The sequence below is a fragment of the Nestor notabilis genome, unplaced genomic scaffold, assembly GCF_000696875.1.
Source record: "Nestor notabilis isolate BGI_N333 unplaced genomic scaffold, ASM69687v1 scaffold1398, whole genome shotgun sequence".
In the NCBI taxonomy this organism is placed as follows: domain Eukaryota; kingdom Metazoa; phylum Chordata; class Aves; order Psittaciformes; family Psittacidae; genus Nestor; species Nestor notabilis.
Genome location: NW_009938547.1, coordinates 104862 through 116427, shown reverse-complemented (window position 1 = coordinate 116427; position 11566 = coordinate 104862). Strand labels below are relative to the sequence as shown.

At 38.4% G+C, this 11566-nt stretch overlaps 1 protein-coding gene across 1 annotated transcript in view; it reads right to left on the bottom strand.

Annotated features, from left to right (window-relative positions):
* GMDS (GDP-mannose 4,6-dehydratase) overlaps nt 1–11566 on the bottom strand; it is a gene marked incomplete at both ends in the record, with an annotated part of 124358 nt that overhangs the window by 30353 nt on the left and 82439 nt on the right. The window lies entirely within an intron of this gene.

Sequence of the window (11566 nt, the reverse complement as noted above, 5' to 3'; positions counted from 1 at the left end):
CCCTGTTCCGGTAGTTCTCAGTTATCTTTATAATGAGCTTGATTGTCGCATAGGCCACAAGAGAATGCTTGGGTCTAAGCTTTCAGAGTGTTTCAAAAATACATTAATTCTATTCCTCACAGTTACAGAAGAAAACAAAAAACAAGAAAAGTAAGCTGAAAGTAAGAGATGTGCTGTGTCCACCCCAGTCTGTAGGCAGGAGTAAAAAACGCTCAGAAGCGAGCTCACTCTCCCTGTTTGATGGGTACTGGATGGCTGTTTGGATGTGTTGGCAGAGCTCTTGGACTCTAAAGAATTTTCTCCCACCAACACCCATCTGAGGGACATCTTCCTTCTTCTTTATACATCCTCTCTCTAGTCCAGAGATTTTGCTTATGCCAGTTCTTGGAAAAATGTTCCCTCTTTATACTGCCAATGTTATAAACAAGTAAAGGGGAATGGACCTTTAAGGTAATCTCCTCCATTGCCACAACCCAAGAAGCTTTTGTCTGGCAGAAACTTTAAGCCTGAAAGTTTTCTCAAAGAGCATTGAAGGCATGGATACACTACTTCTTTGCCATCTTTGGACAGATTTTGTGACAAAGGGAAAGCATGACATATCAAAACAGATACTGTCAACCTGGAACACATTAGTCTGGGTGACCTTGGCCCTCCCTTCCCACATACAATGGGGCACCCTGCTTTTGTGGTTATCATTATCATAGTATCTCCATTAATCTCTGGAGATACTGTGAATATATACACTTAAGATATGTCTATTTAGTCCATTCAATAGGTAACGATAACAATGTGTCATTAGAGGTGGACAGAACAATAAGGAGGCACTTAAATCCTTGGTCAAAAGTACTTCAGTTCCAGGTTTTCAGGTCCTGAACACCTTGCAGAATTGCCTCGAAGAACACTAAAGAGGAAACATCCTCCTTATGTACGTAGGGCTTCTATTACTAAGTATCTTCACTGCTGGATTCATCCCTAATATAGTACATTTTGAAAGTATTCTTGGGCAAGTAAAACTTTCCAGAGCAAGGATAGGATGTCACCCCTAGGATGACAAAATTTAGAGAAAAGCATACTTTCATTAACTACAACATTCCCGGAATCACAGGACACAGTACAAATACGCTGAACCATGTTATGTTTCCTCTTTCACATGGCTCCAAGAATTACAGTGAGTTTTGTGAACTGGTTTCTACCTTTTGAATTTGAACTCTCACCCCATCTCCATTTCTTTCTTTCTTTATAATCACCAGATTCAATCTCTACAAGAGATTTGAATTTAATAGAGCAATGTTTTAAATATGATGTTTCCCAACTGATCATTCAAAACCAAGCTTAGCAAGGTCTTTAACAAGATTTAAAAGCTTACTGAAAACTATCTAAATGAAAACATATGGGTCTTACCCTCCACAAGAACACATTCCTATCATGTTTATGAGTACCATATACAAGACTGCAGACTTAATAACACTTGCGTCTGACCAATGAGTTGTCAACAGTGGTGATATTCTGAAAATTATCAATATAGTACACACACAGGTTTGGCTTTGTGAGATATTTCATCTCTGTTTTGTCATTTGGAACAATCCAACAGATGGGCTGCAATCATATTAACTGCTAGCTTTCAACCAAAAATAGTGTGTGCTAGCAGAATATGCTTCAGTGCTCTAACTAAGGAATATAAATAACAATTTGAAGGTTCATCTACTTCTTACAGCCTTCTCAGTTTCAGAAGATGGGATTTCTGAAAGGCTGGTATTACAAGAGGGAAGCTTATGTGAAGCCCCAGGAGGATATAGGATAATATAAACATAAATTATTGTTCTTTAACAGTAAAAGCAAAGGTGGCTAACCTAACTATAACATTAAAATAAGCATCTTTGCTCTCTTGAGAAAAAAAAAACACCAAAACCCAACCTAGAGTAGATTCTTTCGATTTATCAGAGTAGAAGATATCTATCAGGTCTCTTTAAGCATTAAGAAAGGTTTACACTGAGAAGCAAATCACAAAGCAGAAAAAATGCTCAGAAATGTTTCAAGTCTCACAAGCTTCCAGCGGTTACTTTTTTGTATTCTTTAAGATCAGTTCTGTTTGCTTTGAATATTCAGTGTGCCTTCCACTGCCAATAAAAACCACTGGGATCATTTATATCATCTCAGTAAACAAACTGCTCAACCCCTAGGAACAGGCATGTAAAGCATAACATTCCAGTTGCTAAATCCAATAAAGACTATGGTCCAGACATCCCTATAAAGTCCTAACACACTGGAAATAAAAAAAAAAAAAAAAATCAAAATCCTAGGGATTCTAGGAAATCTTAAGAATCTGGGGGGAGCCGGGCAGTGTCAAGGGGAGGGCGAAGAATCTATATGTCTACAAAAATGTCAGGTAACCTACTAGAAGTATAATGCAATTCCTCTTTGCCCCAACCCCTTAACTCATAATGAAGGCTTAACTCAATGTCCTCTCAACCCAATAAAAGTAGTTAAAAGATACCAAAATCCCCCATACAACTATGTATTTTTTGTTACATAGAAAAATAATCAATTCAATAACTCTGAACTGCTTATTTTTAAGCAACACTCTTGATATGTTAATGACCTATTCCACTTCTTAGCTAAATAGAAAATGGCTGAAAATAATGACTGAAATTCTGGATAAAAGGAATATGCTTTTTGTAGATTTATCTTCTTTCCTATTTCTTTTCCTGTTCTCTCATTAATAGAACAGGGAAAAAAAAAAAAAAAAAGAAAAAGTGATCTGTATAAAATTAGAGTAATTTGAGAACATGATTATAAACAGAATTAGCAAGGAAAAAGTTTTATAAGTGGAAGCAGAAGTCAACATTTCTCCTAAAATTCATGTTAGCCCAAACTATTCACAATATTGCTGCAACACGAGAGCTTGGATAACTTGTATTTTGAAGTCACTCATGAGGCAGAGGAATAAGCAGTGCAGCTGATGTGTTTCTCTGCCAGTGCTTATGTTGAGGTCCCAGTGGGTGAGTTCCACTGCAGCTCTATTGTATTATGGACCACAGATTGAGTGACTGGAGAGACTTCTTGACATGGTTAAAAATTTGTTTTTGACATCAGTGGGCTAGTAATTCACCTTCACCTCCAAATGTAAAAACCCAAACTAAAGTGCAAAAATAAGCTATTTGCTGTTTAAGTACCTTAAATGACCCTTCATGATCTTCATGTTCAAGCAGTCTGCCATAAACCAAAACAGACTGCTTTAGGGACCAGCTAGTCTGCTACAAGTAATCCCAAAGCAGTTTTCATTACACACAAGAAAGAGGTGCTTGACTGTAAACTTGCGCATTACCCTAAACACACACATCTCTGCACCTTCAAAATGAGCACAAATGAGGGGTGAAGCACAGTTGAGTTCATTCACGGCTCCCCACCATCCATTTCTCCATGTATAGTGAGATCTGGGAAATGCATGTAGGAAAAAAGGGGTGATATGAAGTAGAAGCCTCACAACAGAAGTGTACTTTTAAGTCTGAAAAAATTACTTAGGACAAAGACAGCAGCAAAGCCATGCATCACCTTCCACTACAACCCCAAGCATCAGGTGCTGCAGAATCCAAAAGCAGCTATAGCCTTTCAGCTCCATAAGCACTAAAATATTCACGAACAGCTAAGTTATACTACTATTGCCCACACAAGGTAAAACCAGGGTGCTGCTAGTCTGAGGCAGCCTGAAGTCCCCAGCTATCTTGTACTTGAACTACCCTGCCGGAGAACTAAGCGACAGCAACTTTGTGCAGCTGAAATACTCTAGGATTAGGAAAAAGGACCCCTAACATATCCACAGTGTATGTTCATATGGCAGCTTCTCATGGTTTGACTTGGGTAAGTTTTCCTTATAATTGTCCTCCCGGTTAATTTCAAGTTCTTGATGAAAACGGTCTGAAATACTCTTCAAAGAAAAATACCTTGGCATATTAAAACAGGATTCTTTTTCCCCTCATTTTGGGAAAACTACTACTTTTTGTTGGAGGGGGGAGGGGAAAGAAAAAAAATCAACCCAAAGCAGAGTATAAGCATGAAGAAATACTCCCTGAGTAACTGAAGTTTTATATCTGTTAGACTAGTAGGGGTTGATAGCTGGGTTCATTATTTGGTGTCTTTAAAAAGTGACCCCTCCACGGCAAACTGCAGGTGTTGTTGTAAATCCATCTCACGAGGTCATCATGTTCACCTTTGCCTCTAAAGCAGCCCACCGGTATATGCCTGATGAGTTAAGAGGTATAGAAGAGACACCAGTTGCCTAATATTTTCAAAATGTCAATGCTGCAAACCTGAAATTGAAATATCCATGCTCCATTTTAATAAAGCAAAGCCTCCTACATCCTGTGCAGTTGTCTTGGTTATTGACTATTGATTGAAAGCTGTGGGTTTGAAGCAGATCTCTAAATAAAGGTAATTTGTAAACTGTTTATTCTTCTGCTTATTAACCAGCTATCTTAGTGGATTAAGAGAATTTAACAGAATTGATTTAACAAGAGTTGCTCACAGACAGATCTGAAGGAAATGGACACAAGTTGAAACATGAAAAATTACAATTAGATGTTCGGAAAAAATAGCTCTCAACATGGGTAGTCTAACACTGAAACAAGTTGTGCAGAGAGGCTGTGGCATCTCCGCCCTTGGAGGTACTCAAAACTCAATCAATCAGACATAGCCCTAAGTCACCTGTCGTAAGCTGGCCCTACTTTATGGAAAGAAGTGGTCCAAAAGACACTCAGAAATTGCTCCCAAACCAAATTATTGCACAATTTTAAGACAACAAGGGATTTCAGCAGTGTTTTTCATTGTTCAGACATGTAGCACCATCCAATGAGTAGAGAGTGGTTGTACAGCGTGCAAGAACAAGGACTGCTTTAGTAGAAAATCCGTCATGTTTTTTCTGCTGGGGGAGTGAATAGTTGTTCACAGCAACTTTTCAGAGGCACACAGTCCAACTTGCTATTCATCATATCTCATCCACAGAAGAGCTTCAGATAGAGGAATGCTCAGATCTGATAGTAAAAAAATACCAAAGTGGAGGAGGAGGAGGGGGGATATCACAGAACATGAGATTCAGTATGGCCATAAACCTTTGTCACAAAAATGTAACCTCCCCATTAGTTTTGCTTATCTTCTCATCCATTTGTTATTAATTTGATGGAACTGGGGAGTTGTCAGGGTTATGCGATGCAAGGGATTTATCTTGCAGAACAATCTCCAACCCACTGTTCAAAGTCTTTAGTTTCAAATTACAAAGATTAGAAAAGAAGCTTTAAAAAAAGAACCGTTGATTCTTTATTCCTTTTCTGCATGATCTTGTTCCGGGGTAGTTTGACAATGTACATATTTACCCAAGTTTTTAAGCATAAGGCACACGCAGCAAAGTCAGGTTGGGCTTTAATGCTTCAAATTTTGTAGCTTCAATGGCTAGTGACACTGTGATACCCTAAACGCTTTCTTACATGCTGAAGTCCAGCTGTGCCAGAAGCTTTAAATGCTATTTAGTAGAAAGACAAAAAGGGGCAACTCACAGAGTCACCAGAGAACATTCAAAGGGAGATGTAAAAAGATAGCCAATTCATTTTGCTTTATATGTACCAGGGGAATAGAAAGCTATGAATAAAATGCATGCAGGGAATGCAGTCACTCTGAAAGAAATAGCATCATTTTTACTCACTTTCACATATGTAGAAATTAATTTAAAACATACAGGTTATTTAAAATTCTAACATGACAACTAGTTTCTAGGTTTTTGTGGTTTTTTTAACTTCTGATGCCTTTTAAAAAACTTTCATCTTTGCTTCCTTGATGCTTCAGAACACATAGGAAGATGCTCTGCACAGAAGTGATAAAAACATCATCACAAGCAAAAAGAAAGAAAAAAAACCCTCACAAAACCCAACAAACCTCCACCGTGTATTTGCTTTACGATTTTGATGGACTTTCAATGGATGGCAAGATAGATACTGAACTAAAGCATCAATCTACTATGGCACAGCTTTGTCGACAACAGCCTCTCCTCCCTCTGCCTTCCTAGCCAAAAAGATTGCAAAACATGACTTTACACAATAGACCCTCCCAAATGTTGATACAACTCCTGTGTTGCCTAGAAGCTAGAATTATCCCAATGTTTTGCAAATGACTACCTTTCTTGACTCTCTTGTAAGTTGTACTCATGCACAAGGTAAAGGTGTCCCCCTGTTTATGGGCCATGCCAGAAGTCTGGCTTTTTCAACCAGAGAAAAATTATATGTTTTCAGTATTTATCATTTATCACTTAAGAAGATTACTTCCCAGACTGCAATTTCTCATGCCAAATGCATTGTTTTAGAAAGCTTAGAAGCAGTTCAAACAACTGTTTGACAGGTAGCCCTGCAGGACCAGAAATGCCTCTCCCTTCATGAGGAAATAAAATAATATTTCACATACGGATTTTTTGACAGATTTGAATATGGTCTAGGGTCTTTTTATCCTTAAGGGCATTTAATCTGGAAATAAAATGTGCTGAAGAGATGCAGAACCTTTCTAGAACCATTTCTCAATTTCTTCAAAATCACGTAAATAAAAATTTAAAACCTGGTATAAAATTACTTTTTTAACCAAATTTTTTTGTTGTTACTTTTCCTCTCCTGCCCACACATTATCTACTGAACATTGTATGACCAATTCTCCAAGCCACATTTGTCATTATTTTGGGCTGGCTCTCTGGGATATATCCACCTAGTAACTGATATAGCATGGCTCATGACAAAAAGATGAGAAAAACCACTGCCTGCTGGTAGTCCTATAACTCATTTAATTCACTCTGGCCAAGCTGCACACACTCTGAATGAAGCATTTATCAGAGATATGACACATACTTACTTCATAAAAAAAAACCCCACTTTCTAGAATATTTAACAAAAGCTTTTGCCTCTTACTCTATGGAACTTTCTAAAATTAAAAGCATTTTCTCCTCCTCCTAACAAGAATTGCTATCTCCTTCCCTACAGCTAACCAGGGGTTGAAAGAGCTTCTCTACTTCACAAAGACATTGCAAGAAAAAAGTTAACTGGATGAATTTGCATGTATTACTTATTAATGGGACCGTAAACCCTATTAGCTGGACTACCTGTAAATGTGCCTGGCTTGGCCATTCAATTTGAAAGCTAAGGGTGCAGACACAGCCAAGTCGCTGCAAGAAAACAAATTACTATTTCTCCATGGAGCTGAGGTAACTTTATCTGGACATGCTTTTAAACCACAGCAAATGCAAGATAAAGCAACCTGTCTTAGCTCTCTCTTACTGTCAGCTACTCTAGAATCAAATCACTTAATTCATCACAGCCTAAGAGCGGACAGGTACCTCAGCTCTGACCACACATTGCAGCTTGTTACGTTGTGGTGCTTTGGTTGTAACTGAGCTTTCAAAGCAGGTAGGACTACACGGAGACAAAGGAGAACATGGAGTTTTGACAAAATAAATAAGTATGTGCATATGAATGGAGAAAAAAAAAATCATGTATTCTGTCTTGGGCACAAGTATCTAGGGAACAAAATCTGCCTTGAGGTACCTGGGGTGGTGGAGGGTGGGGGGTTTCAGAGCTCAGAATCCAACCCCTGCATCCATGTGGCAAAGGAAATGCTAAGTACTCCATGTCAGCAAGTAAACAATGTCTGTCCCCATTTATGCACTCAGTCTATTCTTCAAATACTAGAGTAACAAATATACCACCATTAAAGTATCATAAAGCCATATCTTCTAAACAAAAGCCATCATTTCAGACCTGTTCCTCTTCCACTCACTCTCCTCAGTAAGTCCATATCCTCCTCTTGTTCACCATGGGGACTAATCACTTACAGTTCTTCATAATGTTACACCTCCATAGACCTAATTCTACTTTCTGGTTTGACATAAAGCAACCAAAAACTACACCAACTCCTCTTTAGCCAGAATGTTTTCAGCATAACCCTGACTTCTATATAATTAATTTTTGAGGCTTTTGTTCATTTTTACCACATGTGTATTACGAATTAAATTGGGATGGCTAATTGCATGGGGCAAATGTGGATGGTTATGTATGTACTGACAAAAGACATGCTCCCACAGTTGCCACATTCCCAGTCGCTACTCCAGTACTCCAGTAGGAATTACTGGGAAAATGAACAAACATGCAACAACATGTCAAGAAATAAGTCACCAGGGTTTGGGGGGGCAGGGTTTTCAGCTTTCTTTTTTGAACAGGGCAAATAATTGCCTTTTCTTCCAATGAAGGTCATCTGTGACATTTTACTTAAAAATCTTACTCAAAGAAAGGACAGCAATTCCAAAACCAATCTATTTCTTTTTCTCCACAAAACCAGCAGCATTCTTTTCCATCTACTTGTTCTTGAGAGCAGCTGACATTCAAAAATGTTCTTAAGTAAATACAGTAGTCTGAGGTTTGCACTTGCCCTGAAAGAAAACCACTGAATCCTTTAAATTTATTAAAATTACAACCAACAAATCAAAAGAACCCACCCCACCTTGAAATGCTAAAGTTGGTGAATCCTCGTAGATGAGCATTATACCCTCATCTGTAGTGCAGACACTTCATAAGATTAATTTTAAAATCAGGGTATTAATAGCATCCACAAATACAGTAGCTGACAATGGCTTTGTTGGGAATGATGCAATAAACCTGTAGAAACAGCTTTCAGTAAACTCACTGTAGTAACAACTGATTTTAACATTCCATTTCAGGCAAGATGGGGATAACAATAATTACAGAACTCAAAGTGGACTGTGATAATTCATCCTATGTAGGAAGCTATAGGAATGAAATACACCTTTATCACTGCTAGAACTCAGATTTTAATGTAGTTATAACACTTACGAAACCATGTGCCTTACATCTTTTCCAGTTGAATCCTTTCAGGGAGAATACTGCTCTTTCCTATGTGACAGTGAGCACTTTGAACTCAAAGGCAATCCCCTCCAAAACATTCTACTTAATCAACTCAGCTGCCTCAGATGGATGTGGGTGGCTAGCTAGAAAAAAACCTGTGGGATGATTCAGAAAAAAACATATGGGGGTAAGGGGGGCAAGGCCAAGGGGCAGAGAGCTGAGAGGGATGAGACCCTCTGGTTAAACTTTATTATTTTTTGAACAAGAAGGATGTTCATCTCAGAAAATAAATCAGCCTGTTGGATTTCCTGCTGGCATCCCCTTCACCTTCACTTATTCTTATATTTATTATTGACTATTAAAGCCTCTCCAATTCAATTCTTAGAAAGTAATGAATAGGCATTAATTTTAAAAGGCAGCTTTGGTACTCATGAGGCATGGTGATCATAAATCAAAGCAGAACACTGCAACTGGTTTGGGTACTGCAACCTACAACACTAACCTCAGCCCTGTTTTTCACCTATCTATCTCTTGGGTTCTGACAGAGAGAAAAGGACTAGGAATAATAGCTGCTTTTCACTTAAACATTAAGGTAAATCACTGATGAAATGGTGACATGGTATTGCATAAAACCAACAAGTTTGGGAGTTTATACTCTTGCCCCCACAAACAAATAACTATATTACTTTAGTCCATCTGACTGTGCCGTAAGACAGCATTGAAGTTTTTGTCTCTTGTAGTGTTAGAAGTTACAAGAAACCATATTGACACCTACAAGGCAGTGCTCCTCTAGTATAGTGCCTCTATACTTGAGTAGGGCATTCAGCGTAAACCAGTAAACCTCCCCCTCAAAGCATCTTTGAGTAAGACTTGACTGGCATATAAAAAGCTCCATCAGCTTTCAAAGTGAATTTTGCAGTATCAGAATGAGGCATGTTGGAAAAGTAATGTGGAAAACAAAACAAAGTTGCCAAAATGTAGTGAACACGATCAGTGGGAACATCAGATTTCACAAATAAGGTAAAGTCTGTAAAATCATGTACAGCTGCATTTTAGTTTGAAAAGAATGTATAGCTCAGGCAGATGCCATGTTTCTATTGTATGCAAAGATTTTATTTCAATTAGCACTTTTCAATCATGCTTTTTCTTTTCTGAATGACTCAGATATCTCAGTCAAGAAATGGCAGGATCATGAAACACATGCCAACAGGGTGCATTTATCTTACAGAGATAAATGTAGAAGGAAACATGTAAATCTATCTTGGAATTTTTTTAACCTGTCTTCCCATTCAAATATGTTTTCTCTACATGCCTGCAAGCCTCTATAACACAGCACACTCAGTTTTCATATCCTTCGAAGCAAGGAGTATTCATCACAAGAATTTAATTGAAACTAAGGAAATTGTGTTTCCAGAGCTTGTCAATCAGGCAGTGAAGTGAGGGGAAATCAAGTTCAGCCTACAAGTTTTATCACACTGTATTAAGCCAAAGAAGAGGTCGTAACACTAAGCTGCCTGCAAATGCACATATGAAAAGGGGGAATCTTTAGAACTTCTATGTGCCACTGAGAGAGTCCTGCTGCACAGGTGATTATGAGTGGTGATTGTCCATTAGGGAGATGTGCTGAGTAGCTGTGAAGTACGGCTGGTTGAAAAAATACTGCAAGCTAAGATCCGTGATTGCACACAACACTGACATAAGCTAAGAATGCTATGTCTCATGGCTGCAGTAGGAATTTTAGCTAATTTCCAGAGTGCTGACCCCAAGCTGCTTTGGGGCTCTGAGCATCCTCACCTGGGATACAGGAAGTTCTGTCATGGAACCGCAAGAACAGGGGGAGAAACATACTGGTGCTGCCTGTTAGCCAGAGAAGCAGAGGAAACCGCTCAAGTGTCATATGGGAGTTGGAACATTAGTTAATTTTTGACCCTGCATCACTAGTATATACCACAGAAGCTGTGCTGGGAAGGCTGATAAATGTAAATAGTCAACATTGATGAAGAATTCTGTAATTGGTAAAAAATTAAAAAGTTTTGGCATGAAATCAAAACCTCAGCAAGTGTTTCACTTTTCACTCCTATAGATTTTAACACCTCACATGTTGCAGGAGTGCTCTCTCCACACACAAATTTAAGCTGATGTTAACTGCAGTTGCATCTGAAAATATGTATTTTTAATACCAGTTAGGTTCTAGGCAGTAATCCCTTTCTCAGAAACTGAAAGATTTAAACGAAGTCATGTTGCTAAGTGCACTATTCAGCCATATATCATGTTCTCAGAAGTACAAAGAGTACTTAAGGGTGAAGGGTTTTTAGGATAATGTACGATTTCTGCATTAAATACAGATCCGCCATTATATAATTTTAGCATCTTGCCAACATTTTCTTTTTTTGTTTTTTTTTGGGCTGGAGGAGGAGGAGAAATAAGGAGGCTGAATGAAACTAGAGCAGAACTGTTTGTACCCTGGTGAATATTAGGGAAATGATAAATGATCCCTAAGCACACAGGCTGATTTATGCTATAAAAAATAAAATACGACGGGGTGGAGCCTTCGTGTGCAAATCTCATCCTTGGACAGCTACAAGGTATGAAATGCACCCAAGTGTCTCAAATCCCTCAGGGTTGCAATTATCTCATGATAACCACACCCTCCCTCGAGAACTGTCTCTTTTTGCTCCTCTTTT